Genomic DNA, 15,757 nt, shown 5'->3' on the forward strand with positions numbered 1-15,757 from the left:
TTTAAGGCTGCAGTTAGCTATGATCATACCACTACCCTGCAGCCTGGGCCACAGAGCAAGATGCTGTCTCAAAAACAAACAAACAAACAAAAAACAGTTTTTAAAAGTAATTCAAAGCCCTTGCAAATTTTATGCTGATCCAATTTATATTTTCAAAAAGCCTACCTGCTATTATGTGAAAAATGGATTATGAAGGTCTGCATAGGAACCAGAATCCCAGTTAGAAGGTGAAAGCTATAATCAGGCAAGAGGCACTGGTAAGAGGAGGGTGGCGGCAGTGAAGATGGAGAGAAGCGGAAAGAAAGTGGGATAGCTTCTGGGGATAGAGCCAACGAGAATCACTGATAAATTGGATGTGACGTGGAAGGTTAGAGAGACGGAGGGATCAAGATGAATAAAAACTCACAGAGGGCTTATTCTGGCAGGCACTGTTCTAAGAACCTTACAAGTATTACCACATTTAGCCCAAACAAACCTTGTGAGGTGGATGTTAGTGCACTAGCCAGCCTATAGATGACAAAACCAGTCCACAGAGAAGTGCCTTTTTGCCTGCCTATGATCATGCACTTGGGCAGGGACAGACCTGTGAGATGAACCCAGGAATTTTGGCTTCAGAGCCTGTGCTATGTTCTTCCCACCTTGATACTGAGGATTTTGGCTTGGGAAATTGATGGATGCTAGTGACAACTACCAAAATGTGGAAGTTTAGGGAAGAAACATTTTATTAGGGGGGGAATCAAGAGTACTGTTTGGCAGTGTTCCTTTTTTTTGCCTCACTGAATAAGAGCCAGGCAATGTTACTTTTGAAATTTAAGTTAAACCCCAGCTGAAGATGTTAAGCAAGTGGTAGGAAAAAAGAGTCAGAATTCAAGGAGAAGTCCAGGGCTGGAGAAGTGAATTTGGGAGTTGTTGGCATGTGCGTGGTATATTTGCTTGTGGACTGGCTTCAGCTGCTTGTTGTGATTGTAAGTATCTTAGTGATGGAATATTACTTTGAAAGGATGGAAGCCTGATGGACAGTTTGAAAGAAAAAAAGGCCAGAGAGAGGGCAGCATGGTCTACATGGAAGTCAGCTAGAATTTTCGTATGAAGTTAAAACCCTTGGTTTGAATCTATATGTTGCTGTGGGCCAGGGAAAGAGGGGAAGAGAGCCGGGGAGCGGGAATCAAGGGACCAATGGCTTCTGACTGCACAGCCTTGGACGTGCACTTTTTGGACATGTAACTTCTCTGAGTCTCAGTGTTTGCATCCGTAAGTGGGGACCTACAATAAAATCATCAAGTTTTGGCCTCAACATTCTGTCTAAGTTGAAAGTGCTAAATGCAGAGAGAATTTATTATCATCATGTCCATTACTGTCAGGTTACATTACTAGTAACATTACATTACTAGTTAAAATTGTTACATTACTAGTTAAAATTGTTAAATTATATTCTGCGTCATGTTACATTACTAGTTAAAATTGTTACATTACTAGTTAAAATTGTTAAATTATATTCTGCTTATGATAATACAGTTCGCATGACCAAAAGTGTACAGCATAAAGAATTCCCAAGGCATTTTATAGATTGCAGGACAGCTCTTTGCTCAGACCTCTGAGCAACCCTGTCAGATTATTGGGTTATTGTTTCCATTTTGTGGACATGGAAACTGAGACTCAGTAAGGTAAAAGGACTTGCAGTTGACAGAGCCACTTAGTACAGAAGCTGGGGCTTATTGCTCTGACCCTAAGCTCTTTATTTTGCCATTGTTTGAACAGAATAGGAGATGACCCTGTTGTGTCATTTTAAGGACACACTTTCTTTTTGCCTTCTGAATATGTTTACTTGCCACAACAAACATGTATTACTTTTATAACTAAAATTTTGAAATTAAAAATTTTTGTAATTTTAATTTTTTAAATTAAATTTAAATTTGTAATTGTAATTGTAATTTTTAAAAATTAAATTAGAATTTTTAAAATTAAAATTTTTTAAATTAATTTTTCAAAATTTGTAATTTTAATTTTGTAATTAAAATTTTTGTAATTAAAAATTTACTTTTGGAAATAAAATTTTGTAATTAAAAAATAGGAGAATTAGAAGGAAATACAGGTTATTGGTTATGAAACTTTAGCAAGCATCAGAATCACTTGTTGAACAGATTTCTCAGTTCCGTGGGCTGGAAGGGCCAACAAGGTGAGCAGGCTTCTGCTTGGTTAGCTGTTGGCAGCATGCTTCCTCTTCTATTGCCTCATTCTCTCAGTAACACTGTGCAGTAGAAGTTTCTAATTTCATCTGGCAGACAATTAATTTCATCTAATTTTCATCGTAGCAAACTAAGGCTGTGAATGACCAAGATCACACAGGAAGCTCTTGGTTGAGCTTCAGGTGGTGCTTGAACTTCCTAGTTCTAACCAGGGCGGGGCTCTCTCACCTGCGTCTTCCTCCCCGTCTCTTCTGGCTTGCAGTGAGCTGGACTATGGAGTGTTGGGCAGGGTGGAGACTCTTTCTGCAGGATGTCCTGAAGGGCAGAGGGGTGATAAAGTTTCCACCTTGAAGCACAAACCACCCCGTATTAGGAAAAATCAGGGCCAAGTCTCAACTACACTTTGGAATAAATTTACCTTCTGAGAGTGAGAAAGAACAGATCTTCGGAAAATAGAGGGAGAGGCGGGAACTGGATTCAGGTGCCGATGACAAGAGAGAGCTTAGACTTAGTGGAGGAGGGAGGCTGTGGGGCCCTCCCAGGCCTCAGGATCCAAGAAGGGCAAGGCCAGCCCCCATAGCCCTGGGGTGCTGAATTGCTCCTCAGCCTCTCTGCCAGAGCAAGATGGAAGTGGGGCCTGAGTCTGTCCTGGCCCCACCGCACCCAGGCCATTGTGAGAGACATTGTGGGTGTGAGCTGAGCAGGCGACACTGACAGAGGCGCTCACTCCCTGCAATTTAGAAATTCCTTCACTGCACTCCAGACTCACTCCAGACTCAGCCCTACAATGTCCCCTGTGCCTGCTGACAAAGGCAGCTTTATCCCCAGAGTGCTCCCTCCTCCCATGCTTCCCTTGCGACCGTGGGCCTGTGTTCTCCAGCAGCAGCGGCTAGATCTTTGCAGCCTTGCATGGAATTTCAAGGGCTTCCTACAGGTTGCACCTACACCCTCATTAAAGCCCCCAGGAAGCCCTGAAACATTTGGTGCTGAGCGTTGGGAAACATTCCATTCTTTAGAAGAGAGGTCCATACAAAAACCTCAGCCTAGCATGTACACAGGGCTCACAGAGACTGAGCTTAGGAGAGATGTGTGGGATGCTCTTTGCGGGGCAGATGGATTAAATGCCACCTTATGATTAGATTCTCCAAGGGGCTACGTGGGGGAAAGGCACTCTGGTCTCATGACAGTAATGCCAACAGGACACCCACAAAAGTGCCCCATTCTTTTATGCTGCGGTTTTCAACATGCTCTGTATACGTTAGGTCATGGGCTCTCGCACTTGAGCACGCACCAAAATCACCTGGAGGCTTTGTGAAAACAGAGTGCCAGAGGTGCTGCTTCAGGAGGTCTAGGCCAGGGCCTGAGAACTTGCATTTCTAGCAGATGCTGCTGATGCAGCTGGCTTGAGGACCGCTGAGTTACATAAGCTTCTGAGAGCCAGTCTGTTGTTTTTGGGAAAGGGTGGCACAGACAAGAAATGAAATGCTATGGAAAAAGCCTGGGCTTTGGAGACAGGTGGATTTTGACTTGCTAACTTGCTAACTGTGTGACCTTGGGGAAATTCCACAGCACGTAGTAGGTGTTTAATGAATGTTTGTGCAGTGGCTTTGTCTGCAAAGTAGGTGATATATTTACCAGATTGATGGCAGGATTGTATGTGATGACTTTTTTTCCTCTTTTTATTAAATTTTTATATAATTTGAGAGGAGTTCTTGCTATGGTTTGCCCAGGCTGGTCTTGAACCCCCCGGCTCAAGCGATCCTTCTGCCTCAGCCTCCTGAGTAGCTGGGATTATAGGCACGTGCCACAGCTCCCAGCATGTGATGAGGTTTATGGAAAGCTCCTAGCAGCGTGCCAGGCACATTGCAGGCACCGAGTCATGTCTGCTACCTTTCGGCTCTCCTAGTCATTTCTGTGTTGTCCAAAGAAGGCAGGGGCAACTGGGCTGGACCAAGGAACCTCACTGTGGTTCTGTGGCTCTGCACTGGGTTTGCCTCCTGGGTGTTGCCGGCCAGCCCAGCAGATGGTGGACCTTGTTCTGAGGCTGAGCTTCTCAGCACTGGCAGCCCCCCTTTTTGGATCAAGCCTTTTCACGTGGAGCAGTCAGATGGCTCAGATCAGGAGTCTTCGAGCAAATCCATGCCAGGTGGGACACATTTGTCCTGAGTCACCTGTCCAGAGCAGGTGGTGAATATTGTGTCCTACTCACAGCATCTCAACTATCGGAGCCTGGGATCTGACTCAAAGGCCGGCGTCCGTCTGAGAACTGAGCGTCCATTTCTCAATCCTTGCCGGCTCTGACCCAGGCCTGGGCCACAGGCTGTCTGGGAATAAGTGGTGCTGCAATCCCTGCTGGGCAGATGGAGAGAGGAGCAAGGGAGGTGGCAGCCCCGGGGGACTGTGCATAGGGAGGTAGGTGGGCACCAGGTGAGTGAATGTCTGTCAGGCAGCTGCTCTGTCCAGGTGGCCGTTACCGGAGGGAGGAAGCTGGCCTCTCTGACCTGAATGGGGAGGGTCTTGGTTGCTAGGACGTAACTTCATATTTGGAAGTGGTGCTGGGGTCAGGGGCAGGAGCAGAAGCCAGGATTGTGTTGGTAGGAATCTCTGTGTCACCATGTCACAGTCAGGTACAGGAGGAAGCAGCTTCAGAAGGCCAGAGCGGGCAGAGGGATATCGCTTGACCTGGCTCTGCAGCACGGGGAGAATTTGGTCCTGAGATTTCTGACTTTTCAGCCTCGTCTCATCCTTGGCAATGGGGTGTGGAAGGAGGTGGAGGAAAGGAAGGCAGCAGGAGAGAGAAAGGCCACGGGCACCTGATGGGGGCTTCTCTGCTGCCTGGCCAGACTCCTTTTCTCCAAAGTGGGCACAGCGGGTGGGCATCTCTGCAGATTGACCATGGGAAAAGTGTTCACTCTGCTTGCTTTTTGATAAGGGTCCCGTGACTAATTCCTGCATTGGTAGGTCCCAGGATTGGTGTTTTTTTTTGTTTGTTTTTTGTTTGTTTGTTTTTTTCTTTTTTGGTCCATAGCAAGTTTGCTTTCTGTAGCTGGAGAAAGAGGTAACAGCACAAGAATAGAGGTTCCCTGGGGAATACAGGGAAGCATCTTCTCCTCCTGCCCTTATCAGGTGAAATCCTCCCACTTCAGGCTGAGCCATACAAAGACGACCCCTTTGTCCCAGGAGGCCAGTTCAAGCTCCCACTGGGTTCCTGGAAGCAGCCTGGGAGCTGCCGTCTCTGTGGCTCCCCTTCCTATTTCTCCAGTTTCCCCCGGAAGGAGAAGACCGTTCAGCCTTTTTCCTCCTCTCTGTTCTCCTTCTTTACCCTGAAGTTAAGTGATGGTCAACATTTACGAGCACAGTAGAAGGCACCTCCCCTGCTGCAGATATGACGTGGGCATGAGCCGTCAGGTGGGTCAGACCCTTGAAGCCTCTACTGTTCATTTATTCAATCCCCAGTGAGTCTTTTAAATAAAACTTAGAACCCCAACCATTTCCTGGCCACTCTTCAAGCCCCAGGCACCACGCTAAAATATTCACATACCTCATTTAATTTAAACCTTACAACAACCTGGAGCTTAGGGAGTATATCCCCAAACCGAGAGGTGAGGAGGCTTGCACAGGACCACTCAGCTAGACATTCCCAGGACCCGAACCCAGCTTGACTCCAAAATCCATGCTCTCACTGGCTTTGTGGCATGCCTCAATAAATACTTGAGTTTCCTCAACACAAAGATGGTCATATATCCATAGGGTTAAAAAAAAATCTCTGTTGGATGCAATTGACTATAGAATTATTATTTTCTAATTGTTTGTATTCATGGGAACCTTTTTAGAATTAAAATCTATCATGAAAACTCATGTATAATCAGTTAAGGCAGAATTATTTTGGCAGAGGCAGACCAGGACCTTGAGACCTGCCCTTTTGTCAACGCCTCCCCCTTTCTGGTTCCCAGCAGTGGCCCAGGGGTATAGGAGTGAGAGGGAGGGAGGTACACTTTGAATTGAAATCTACTGGCCAGGTACAGTGGCTCATGCCTGTAATCCCAGCACTTTGGGAGGCCAAGGTGTGTGGATCACCTGAGGGAGGGAGTTTGAGACCAGCTTGGCTAACATGGTGAAACCCTGTCTCTACTAAAAATACCAAAAATTAGCCAGGCATGGTGGCAATTGCCTGTAATCCCAGCTACTCTGGAGGCTGAGGCAGGAGAATCGCTTGAACCCAGGAGGCGGAGGTTGCAGTGAGCTGAGATCGTGCCACGGCACTCTAGCCTGGGTGACAGAGCCAGACTTCATCTCCCAAAAAAAAAAAAAAAAAAAAAAAAAAAGAGAAATCTATTCACCAGTAGGAGAAGGTCCTCATTCCTTAATTGGCCTGAATTGGCTATTCATTTCTCTCCTCTCTGCTCACACTCCAGGCTCCACCGCCCTGAAGAGATTTGCTTTGACCCGAATACAGAAGGGTCTCTTCACCTCAAAATGCTCATTCAGCTTTCAAGCCCTAGCTCATGGGTTAGCTCCTGATGTGGCCATTTGTAAAGTCACTTCAGAAGGGGGCACTTTATTTAAACCTTTCTTATGAAACTTCCCACACTAGGAATATTATCCATTTACACATCAATCTTCTCCAGTAGGCTGTAAAGGACTGTCTTCATCCTTTATATCGTAAGTGCCTGGCATACAACAAATCTCAGAAAATGTTTATTGTATAAATAAATGAACAACATCAACAATAACAGCTTTAACAATAGCAATACAGGTTGAGTATCTTTTATCCAAAACATTTGGAACTAGAAGTGTTTTGGGTTTCAAATTTTTACAGATTTTGCAATATTTGCATTATATACTCAGCCTCGGTTCAGCATCTCTAATCTGAAAATCCAACATCCAAAATCTCCAATGAGCATGTCCTTTGAGTGTCATGTGGGTGCTTACAAATTTTCAAATTTGGGGGCATTTTGGATGTCAGATTTTTGAATCAGGGAGCTCAACTTGTAATACCTTAAATTTGTATTGTGCAGGCTGGGCACAGTGGCTCACGCCTGTAATCCCAGCAGTTTGAGAGGCCGAGGCGGGCAGATCACTTGAGGTCAGGAGTTCCTGACCAGGCTGGCCAACATGGTGAAACCCTGTTTCTACTAAAAATACAAAAATTAGCCAGGCGTGGCGGCACATGCCTGTAATCCCAGCTACTCAAGAGGCTGAGGCAGGAGAATTGCTTGAACCCGGGAGGCGGAGACTGCAGTGAGCCGAGATCATGCCACTGCACTCCAGCCTGGGTGACAGAGGGAGACTCCATCTCAAAAAAAAAAAAAAAAATATATATATATATATATATAAAATACATATTTTTTATTGTGCATTTGAATTGGTAATACATTTTCATATATAGGTTACGTTTTGCTATTAAAAAGCAATTCATTGTGAATAGTAATATGCTCATAAACATGGGGAGAAAATAGGCATGGGGCAAAATAAACAAATAGTTCCAAGAACTTGGAGTTGTGGTTAACTAGGAAGGCAGCTTGAAATCAGGAATTTACTTCAAGTTCTTCTTTTGAATTCCTGTTGAAATAAGGACGAATCTATGTCAGTCTTGTAAACTAGACAGTGTTGCTCAGTGTGTGCCAGAAACACTGAGAAGTCTCAGTGGATGTCTCAGGTGGATGTGAAGGACGCTAGGTGGAAGGGCGGAGCCCATCAGGAGGGAGGCGCTGTTCTTGCCACATCTGGAGATGCTGGAGGAGAGGTTTGCTTTGAGTGGGAGCAACTGCTAATGCTGGACGGTGACCCGATGCTGGGATCCAGCGTGGAGATCTCCATCGGTCTTGCCCCTGGCTGAGTCTTGGCATGTGCAGCTGGGATGGAAATGCTCCTCCAGTGGACAGTTACAGCAGCTAGGACATGGCTACCTTGCTCAGCCAATAGGAGGCGGTCACCTACAAACATCCCTTCCAAAGGTTCAAGGCTCCCCTGAGACCTTGGATGCTGGGGAATGGTGCACCTTCCCTGCTGCTCACTGCACCTCTCACCTGGCAAAGAAAAGCCGCAGGAAATCTAAGCCCTTTCTGCAGTCTGGCATCGGCATATGAAAGATTCCAACGAGGAATTTCAGAACCCATCCCAGCTCCCAAATCTGAGTAAGCACAGACCTCTTGAGTAGGGCTGAGCAAATGCGGCAAAATCAATGCACATATGAAAAGATTCAGTGGCCCAAAGAAGGGAGCTAAATGAGGAATCAAAGCAAATACCCCATATGGAACTGCTATAAAAAATCAGAGAAAACCTGAAAGTAGTGGTTTTCAAGCATGACCCACTAGTGGACTGAAAATCAACTTAGTGGGTTGGAACCAACTTCCTTTTTCTAAAACAAAAAAGAATAGCATACATCAGATTGCATCAGGTTCTTAGCAAAATCATATTTTATATTATCTTTTTCATACCAAAGATATTTTATATTATTTTTATTATACCGTAGTAAAGGTATTGTTTCATGAAAGTTTTTAGTTATATATATTTATTTATTTATGTATACATGTAAATCTTATGTGTATGTGATCCATGTACTATGATGTAAAATGTAAATTATTACGGTAAGTCAAGATTTTTTTAATTTTTAAAATTCTTTAAAAATTATTTTTATTTATTTATCTATTTATTTTTTGAAACAGGGTCTCACTCTGTTGCCCAGGCTGGAGTGCAGCGGTGCAATCCCGGCTCACTGCAGCCTTGACTCCATGAGCTCAAGTGATTCTCCCCCTTCAGCCTCCCGAGTAGCTGGGACTACAGGCACACGCCACCACACCTGGATAATTTTTTGTATTTTTATTAGAGATGGGGTTTTGCCATGTTGGCCAGGCTGGTCTCAAACTCTTGAGCTGAGTGATCTGCTCGCCTCAACCTCCCAAAGTGCTGGAATTAAAGTCGTGAGCCACCATGCCTAGCCTAGGTCAAGATTTTAAAAGTTTCATAAATAGTCCTGTAGAACACTGGGTGGAGTTTGGAATGGTGAAAATGTGTCAGGAGAGTATTGTAACTGAAATATTCCTGATCTTCTCTTTCAAAAAGATGGCCTTCTTCCCATTATCCAAGGCAAGGATTTCAGGCCTGAGTCAGCCATAAGCTGATCTGTCTTTTTTTCTGTACTTACCTCCTCATAAATGGATTAAGAGAGCCTCGAGCAATGGTGAGGGTTGGAGAAGGTGGACAGGTGGCCCAGTCTTATGCACTTTCCCTCTCTTCCTTCCTTCTCCTCATCCTCCAAGGATGGTTGTAGCCAACTCCAGCCAAAGTGCAGATGCCAGAGAATCCTGCAGCAGTTGCTGAGAACACAGGATACCTGTCACATTTACTGAAGCAGTGGCAGGACAATGCGTCCCCTGCATTGAGCTAGTTGTCAGAAGCAGAAAATAAAAGTGTGTGTGTGTCTCTCTGTGTGTGTGTGTGTATGTGTGGTGAAAAAGAGAAATATATCTAAAAATAATCTTAAAAGACATGATATGTAATTTCTTACCAAAACTCAAGCCGAAACAATCACATGCACGCACACATGCACGCACACACCCCCATCCACACACACACACACACACAAGTAAATGACAGCAGTTGGACCATCAAAATCTGAAAAATTCTTTCAGGCCAAAGACTCCATAATGCTCTATAGCTGTTATTTTGCATTTCTTTGAATCTCCTCTCAGTTCTATTTAGAGATCACGAGATGTCTAATTTAATGGCCCTGCCCTTAGTTCTCCAGGAAGGAGATCTTAGTTGTTCATCCACGAACAACTTTTTGAGCCACTTTCCTACTTCTATTTCTTCCAGTAGGCAGATCATATTTTGGGTTTCTTTGTTTTAATTTTGTGGTTTTTGTTTTTCCCTCTTTTTCTTTTTAGGTTGTAGTTAAGTGGTGTATACAAATTTATTAGCAATTTATTATATTGCCACTTTGTATTTTAATCTTTAATATTAAATTTTGCATTTGGTAAAAATGCTGTAATTAGTAAAATGTAGAGTAATCAGTTTTTACCCATTCTCTGCTCTTCAATAACAGCTTGTTGAGTATTCTCTCTGATTTATTCTAGCATCAAACACACACACGCGCACACACTGTGCTACAGCATGTTTTGTTTTCCAATTCTATGTAGCACAAAAAGACTTAACCTCATTCTTCTCCATATCTCAACAGTATTCCATATATCTTGATGATCACTTACAATATAAGGCAAGTAAGCATAGGCAATTCATCAGATTTGAACCAGAGATGGGGTTACTAAGTGAACTATTAGTTCCCCAGAAGAATTAGCCCAAGCAAAGGTGTTGTACAGTATGTAAAATGTCTTTTCCTACTTTATACATTTTATCTGGCCAGAGAACACCTTTAAACATTAAATGCAATCATCCTTAGTCATTCAACAAATATTTACTGAGCAATTGATAGAGGCCATTCGCCAAGCTAGGCCTCATGGATCAACTCGAAATATGACAGACATAGACTCTGCCCTCAGGGAGCTTAGAGTTCAGTAGACATGACCAGTGGTGACACAAGCCACTGGAGTAGCATCAGATGAGTGCTTTGGTAGTGGAAGAACCTGTTCTCAGAGCACAGACAGCTTTAGGGGTCTGTATTGGTATGTGGTTTCATTTTAAAGAAGTGTTATCCTAAAACAGGGTTTGAAGAGTGATGAAAATTTAGCATCATCAAGGACTATAGAAAATTTGGAAGGCATATCTCCTAATGCTATCCCTCCCCCCTCCCCACACCCACAACAGTCCCCAGTGTGTGATGTTCCCCTTCCTGTGTCCATGTGTTCTCATTGTTCAATTCCACCTATGAGTGAGAACATGCAGTGTTTGGTTTTTTGTCCTTGCGATAGTTTGCTGAGAATGATGGTTTCCAGTTTCATCCATGTCCCTACAAAAGACATGAACTCATCATTTTTTATGGCTGCATAGTATTCCATGGTGTATATGTGCCACATTTTCTTAATCCAGTCTATCATTGTTGGACATTTAGGTTGGTTCCAAGTCTTTGCTATTGTGAATAGTGCCCCAATAAACATACGTGTGCATGTGTCTTTATAGCAGCATGATTTATAATCCTTTGGGTATATACCCAGTAATGGGATGGCTGGGTCAAATGGTATTCCTAGTTCTAGATCCCTGAGGAATCGCCACACTGACTTCCACAATGGTTGGACTAGTTTACAGTCCCACCAACAGTGTAAAAGTGTTCCTATTTCTCCACATCCTCTCCAGCACCTGTTGTTTCCTGACTTTTTAATGATCACCATTCTAACTGGTGTGAGATGGTATCTCATTGTGGTTTTGATTTGCATTTCTCTGATGGCCAGTGATGATGAGCATTTTTTCATGTGTCTGTTGGCTGCATAAATGTCTTCTTCTGAGAAGTGTCTGTTCATATCCTTTGCCCACTTTTTGATGGGGTTGTTTGTTTTTTTCTTGTAAATTTGTTTGAGTTCATTGTAGATTCTGGATATTAGCCCTTTGTCAGATGAGTAGGTTGCAAAAATTTTCTCCCATTCTGTCAGTTGCCTGTTCACTCTGATGGTAGTTTCTTTTGCTGTGCAGCTCTTTAGTTTAATTAGATCCCATTTGTCAATTTTGTCTTTTGTTGCCATTGCTTTTGGTGTTTTAGACATGAAGTCCTTGCCCATGCCTATGTCCTGAATGGTATTGCCTAGGTTTTCTTCTAGGGTTTTTATGGTTGTAGGTCTAACATTTAAGTCTTTAATCCATCTGGAATTAATTTTTGTCTAAGGTGTAAGGAAGGGATCCAGTTTCAGCTTTCTACATATGGCTAGCCAGTTTTCCCAGCACCATTTATTAAATAGGGAATCCTTTCCCCATTGCTTGTTTTTGTCAGGTTTGTCAAAGATCAGATAGTTGTAGATATGCGGCATTATTTCTGAGGGCTCTGTTCTATTCCATTGGTCTATATCTCTGTTTTGGTACCAGTACCATGCTGTTTTGGTTACTGCAGCCTTGTAGTATAGTTTGAAGTCAGGTAGCGTGATGCCTCCAACTTTGTTCTTTTGGCTTAGGATTGACTTGGCAATGCGGGCTCTTTTTTGGTTCCATATGAACTTTAAAGTAGTTTTTTCCAATTCTGTGAAGAAAGTCATTGGTGGCTTGATGGGGATGACATTGAATCTATAAATTACCTCGGGCAGTATGGCCATTTTCACGATATTGATTCTTCCTACCCATGAGCGTGGAATGTTCTTCCATTTGTTTGTATCCTCTTTTATTTCATTGAGCAGTGGTTTGTAGTTCTCCTTGAAGAGGTCCTTCACATCCCTTGTAAGTTGGATTCCTAGGTATTTTATTCTCTTTGAAGCAATTGTGAATGGGAGTTCACTCATGATTTGACTCTCTGTTTGTCTGTTATTGGTGTATAAGAATGCTTGTGATTTTTATACATTGATTTTGTATCCTGAGACTTTGCTGAAGTTGCCTATCAGTTTAAGGAGATTTTGGGCTGAGACGATGGGGTTTTCTAGATATACAATCATGTCATCTGCAAACAGGGACAATTTGACTTCCTCTTTTCCTAATTGAATACCCTTTATTTCCTTCTCCTGCCTGATTGCCCTGGCCAGAACTTCCAACACTATGTTGAATAGGAGTGGTGAGAGAGGGCTTCCCTGTCTTGTGCCCGTTTTCAAAGGGAATGCTTCCAGTTTTTGCCCATTCAGTATGATATTGGCTGTGGGTTTGTCATAGATAGCTCTTATTATTTTGAGATACGTCCCATCAATACCTAATTTATTGAGAGTTTTTAGCATGAAGGGTTGTTGAATTTTCTCAAAGGCCTTTTCTGCATCTATTGAGATAATCATGTGGTTTTTATCTTTGGTTCTGTTTATATGCTGGATTACGTTTATTGAATGCTAAATGACGAGTTAATGGGTGCAGCACATCAACATGGCACATGTATACGTATGTAACAAACCTGCACGTTGTGCACATGTACCCTAAAACTTAAAGTATAATAATAACAAAATTTAAAAAAAAAAGAAAAAAAAGAAAATTTGGAAGGCATTGGAAGCAGCCTGCATGAAGTCCTGGAAGCTAGAGAGCGCATGGGACATTCAGGGGACTGAAAAGGTTTAGTGCTATAGTAGAATGGAGTTCAAGATAGGGCAGAGCAACATCCTGGTGGGGTTGGGGGAGCAGACCATGATGATAAAAAAATTGACAGGCCACAAAACAAGACAAACTTTAAGTCTCAGTGGTGGTTGTTAATACGATTTTGAAATAAAGCAAATGATAAAAATAATCTTAGACCGGGCACAGTGGCTCACACTTGTAATCCCAGCACCTTGGGAGGCCAAGGTGGGTGGATCATTTGAGGTCAGGAGTTCAAGACCAGCTGGCCAACCTGGTGAAATCCCATCTGTACTAAAAATACAAAAATTAGCCGGGCATAGTGGCACATGCCTGTAATCCCAGCTACTTGGGAGGCTAAGGCAGGAGAATGGCTTGAATCTGAGAGGCGGAGGTTGCAGTGAGCCGAGATCACGCCATTGCACTCCAGCCTAGACGACAGAGCAAGACTCCATCTCAAAAAAAAAAAATCTTGAGAGATGATATATAATGATCTATGATGTCCCCCAAATAGTCAATCACTCTGAGAGCACCTAGCACCTCACCTCTTGCATAGGGAAGAGGCATCAGATAGTGCCATTCTTGCAATCAATGAAGAGGAAAAATACAGGCTCAAATATTGCTTTGAAAAATTCTTTACATAGCCACCAGTAATATCAAATAAAATGAATGAAACCTATGATTCATTAAGGAGGAAAAGAAAGTGTGAATAAGTTGACTGGAAAACAAGAAAAGGAATAATTAAGGAGCCATAATAAGAAAAACAAAACATGTGAGAAGAAAGATGAATCAATTAAGCTCTGTAGTAAGATTACACATTAAAATAAAAGAGACTCTCAGATTCAGTATAAAAAAGGGAAACAAAAAAAGCCTAAAGAAACAAACTCTCTCTCCCCAGTCCAATTTTATCCCACTTTCAAGAGACACATTTAAAACTTAATCACATAAAGTTACAAACAAAGGGATAGGAAAATACTGTGCAAATGCAAATTAAAAGAAAGTGAGGTGTCAGTGTTAATTTTGTCAGACAAAATAAAAATTGAGGCAACTATTAAATAGATCAAGAATTACTTTTTTACAAAATGATAAAAAGAACACTCGATGAAGGCATGAAAATCAGAAAACTTTGGGTAAACATAAAGCGTCGAAATATGTAAAACAAAAAAATTGAGATATACTCCAAATATGGTGTTAAGATTTGGAGTACACCACTGTTAAGATTTTTTCAGATTAATTAGACAAAATGTACATAAAGAGCTTGAATTCTATGACTTACAAAATTGAATATGTGCTTACATATATATGCAGTCATGTGTTGCATGGCAATGAAGATCAGTTCTGAGAAATTTCATTGTCGTACAAACGTTACATAGGGTACTTAAACAGACCTGGATGATATAGCCTGCTACACCCCAAGGCTATATGGTATTGCCTACTGCTTCTAGTCTACAAGCCTGTACAGCATGTTATTGTAGGCATTTGTAACACAGTGGTAAGTATTTGTGTATCTGAACATTTGTAAACAAAAGGTACAGTAAAAATATGGTATTTTAATCTTATGGGACCACTATCATATAAGCAGTTCTTTGTTGACCATAATGACTGCATTTTAATATCACATTTGAATATATACATATTTGAAACTCAAAACACAGAATAATCATTCTTTTCAAATGTGCACAGAACACATAAAACACTTAGTCACATCACATACTGGCTAACAGAGTAAACCTCAATGAATTCCAACAAATAAAAATAAGACACATCCTGTGGCACGATGCAATTAAACTGGAATTTTCTAATAAAAAATTGTAAGAAGAGCAACACTAAATCTGGGAAATTTAACTACATGAAATTAACAATAACACCAAAAATCTCCTGAAGAACTGAGTTTAAATTGGGAATCAAAACTGCAATTACAGACCATTCCTAAAATAACATTTAGAATATTGTATTTCACAATTCCTGGGTTGGGGCCAAAAGGATGTTCAGAAGAGAATTTCGGGCTTTAAATAATGATGATGATGATGATGATGATGATGATGACGATGACGACATGGTGGCAATAAAAACCACCCAACAAACCATGCTAAGAAATTTACATCCAGGCCAGGTGTGGTGGCTCATGCCTGTAATCCCAACACTTTGGGAGGCCGAGGCAGGTGGATCACGAGGTCAGGAGATCAAGACCATCCTGGCTAACACGGTGAAACCCCGTCTCTACTAAAAAAACCACAAAAAATTAGCCGGGCGTGGTGGTGGGCGCCTGTGGTCCCAGCTCCCCTGGGGAGGCTGAGGCAGGAGAATGGCGTGAACCTGGGAGGCAGAGCTTGCAGTGAGCTGAGATCATGCCACTGCACTCCAGGCTGGGCGACAGAGCCAGACTCTGTCTCAAAAAAAAACAAAAAAAAAAACAAAAAAAAGAAAAGAAAAAAGAAATTTACATC

General features: G+C 42.4%; 1 protein-coding gene across 5 annotated transcripts in view; it reads left to right on the plus strand.

Annotated features, from left to right (window-relative positions):
* Positions 1–15,757, plus strand: part of IL16 (interleukin 16) — a 147,494-nt gene that overhangs the window by 29,348 nt on the left and 102,389 nt on the right. The window contains exon 1 of one of the 5 annotated variants that reach the window (XM_063596882.1): positions 4,119–4,613. The exons of 3 other annotated variants lie outside the window; for them this stretch is intronic. The gene's annotated coding sequence lies outside the window, so the exon portion shown is untranslated. Of the gene's footprint in view, positions 1–4,118; positions 4,614–15,757 lie in introns of those variants that run through there. One more of the 5 variants, XM_008963098.5, reaches the window with a different exon arrangement.

The sequence above is a fragment of the Pan paniscus genome, chromosome 16, assembly GCF_029289425.2.
Source record: "Pan paniscus chromosome 16, NHGRI_mPanPan1-v2.0_pri, whole genome shotgun sequence".
Lineage (NCBI taxonomy): Eukaryota > Metazoa > Chordata > Mammalia > Primates > Hominidae > Pan > Pan paniscus.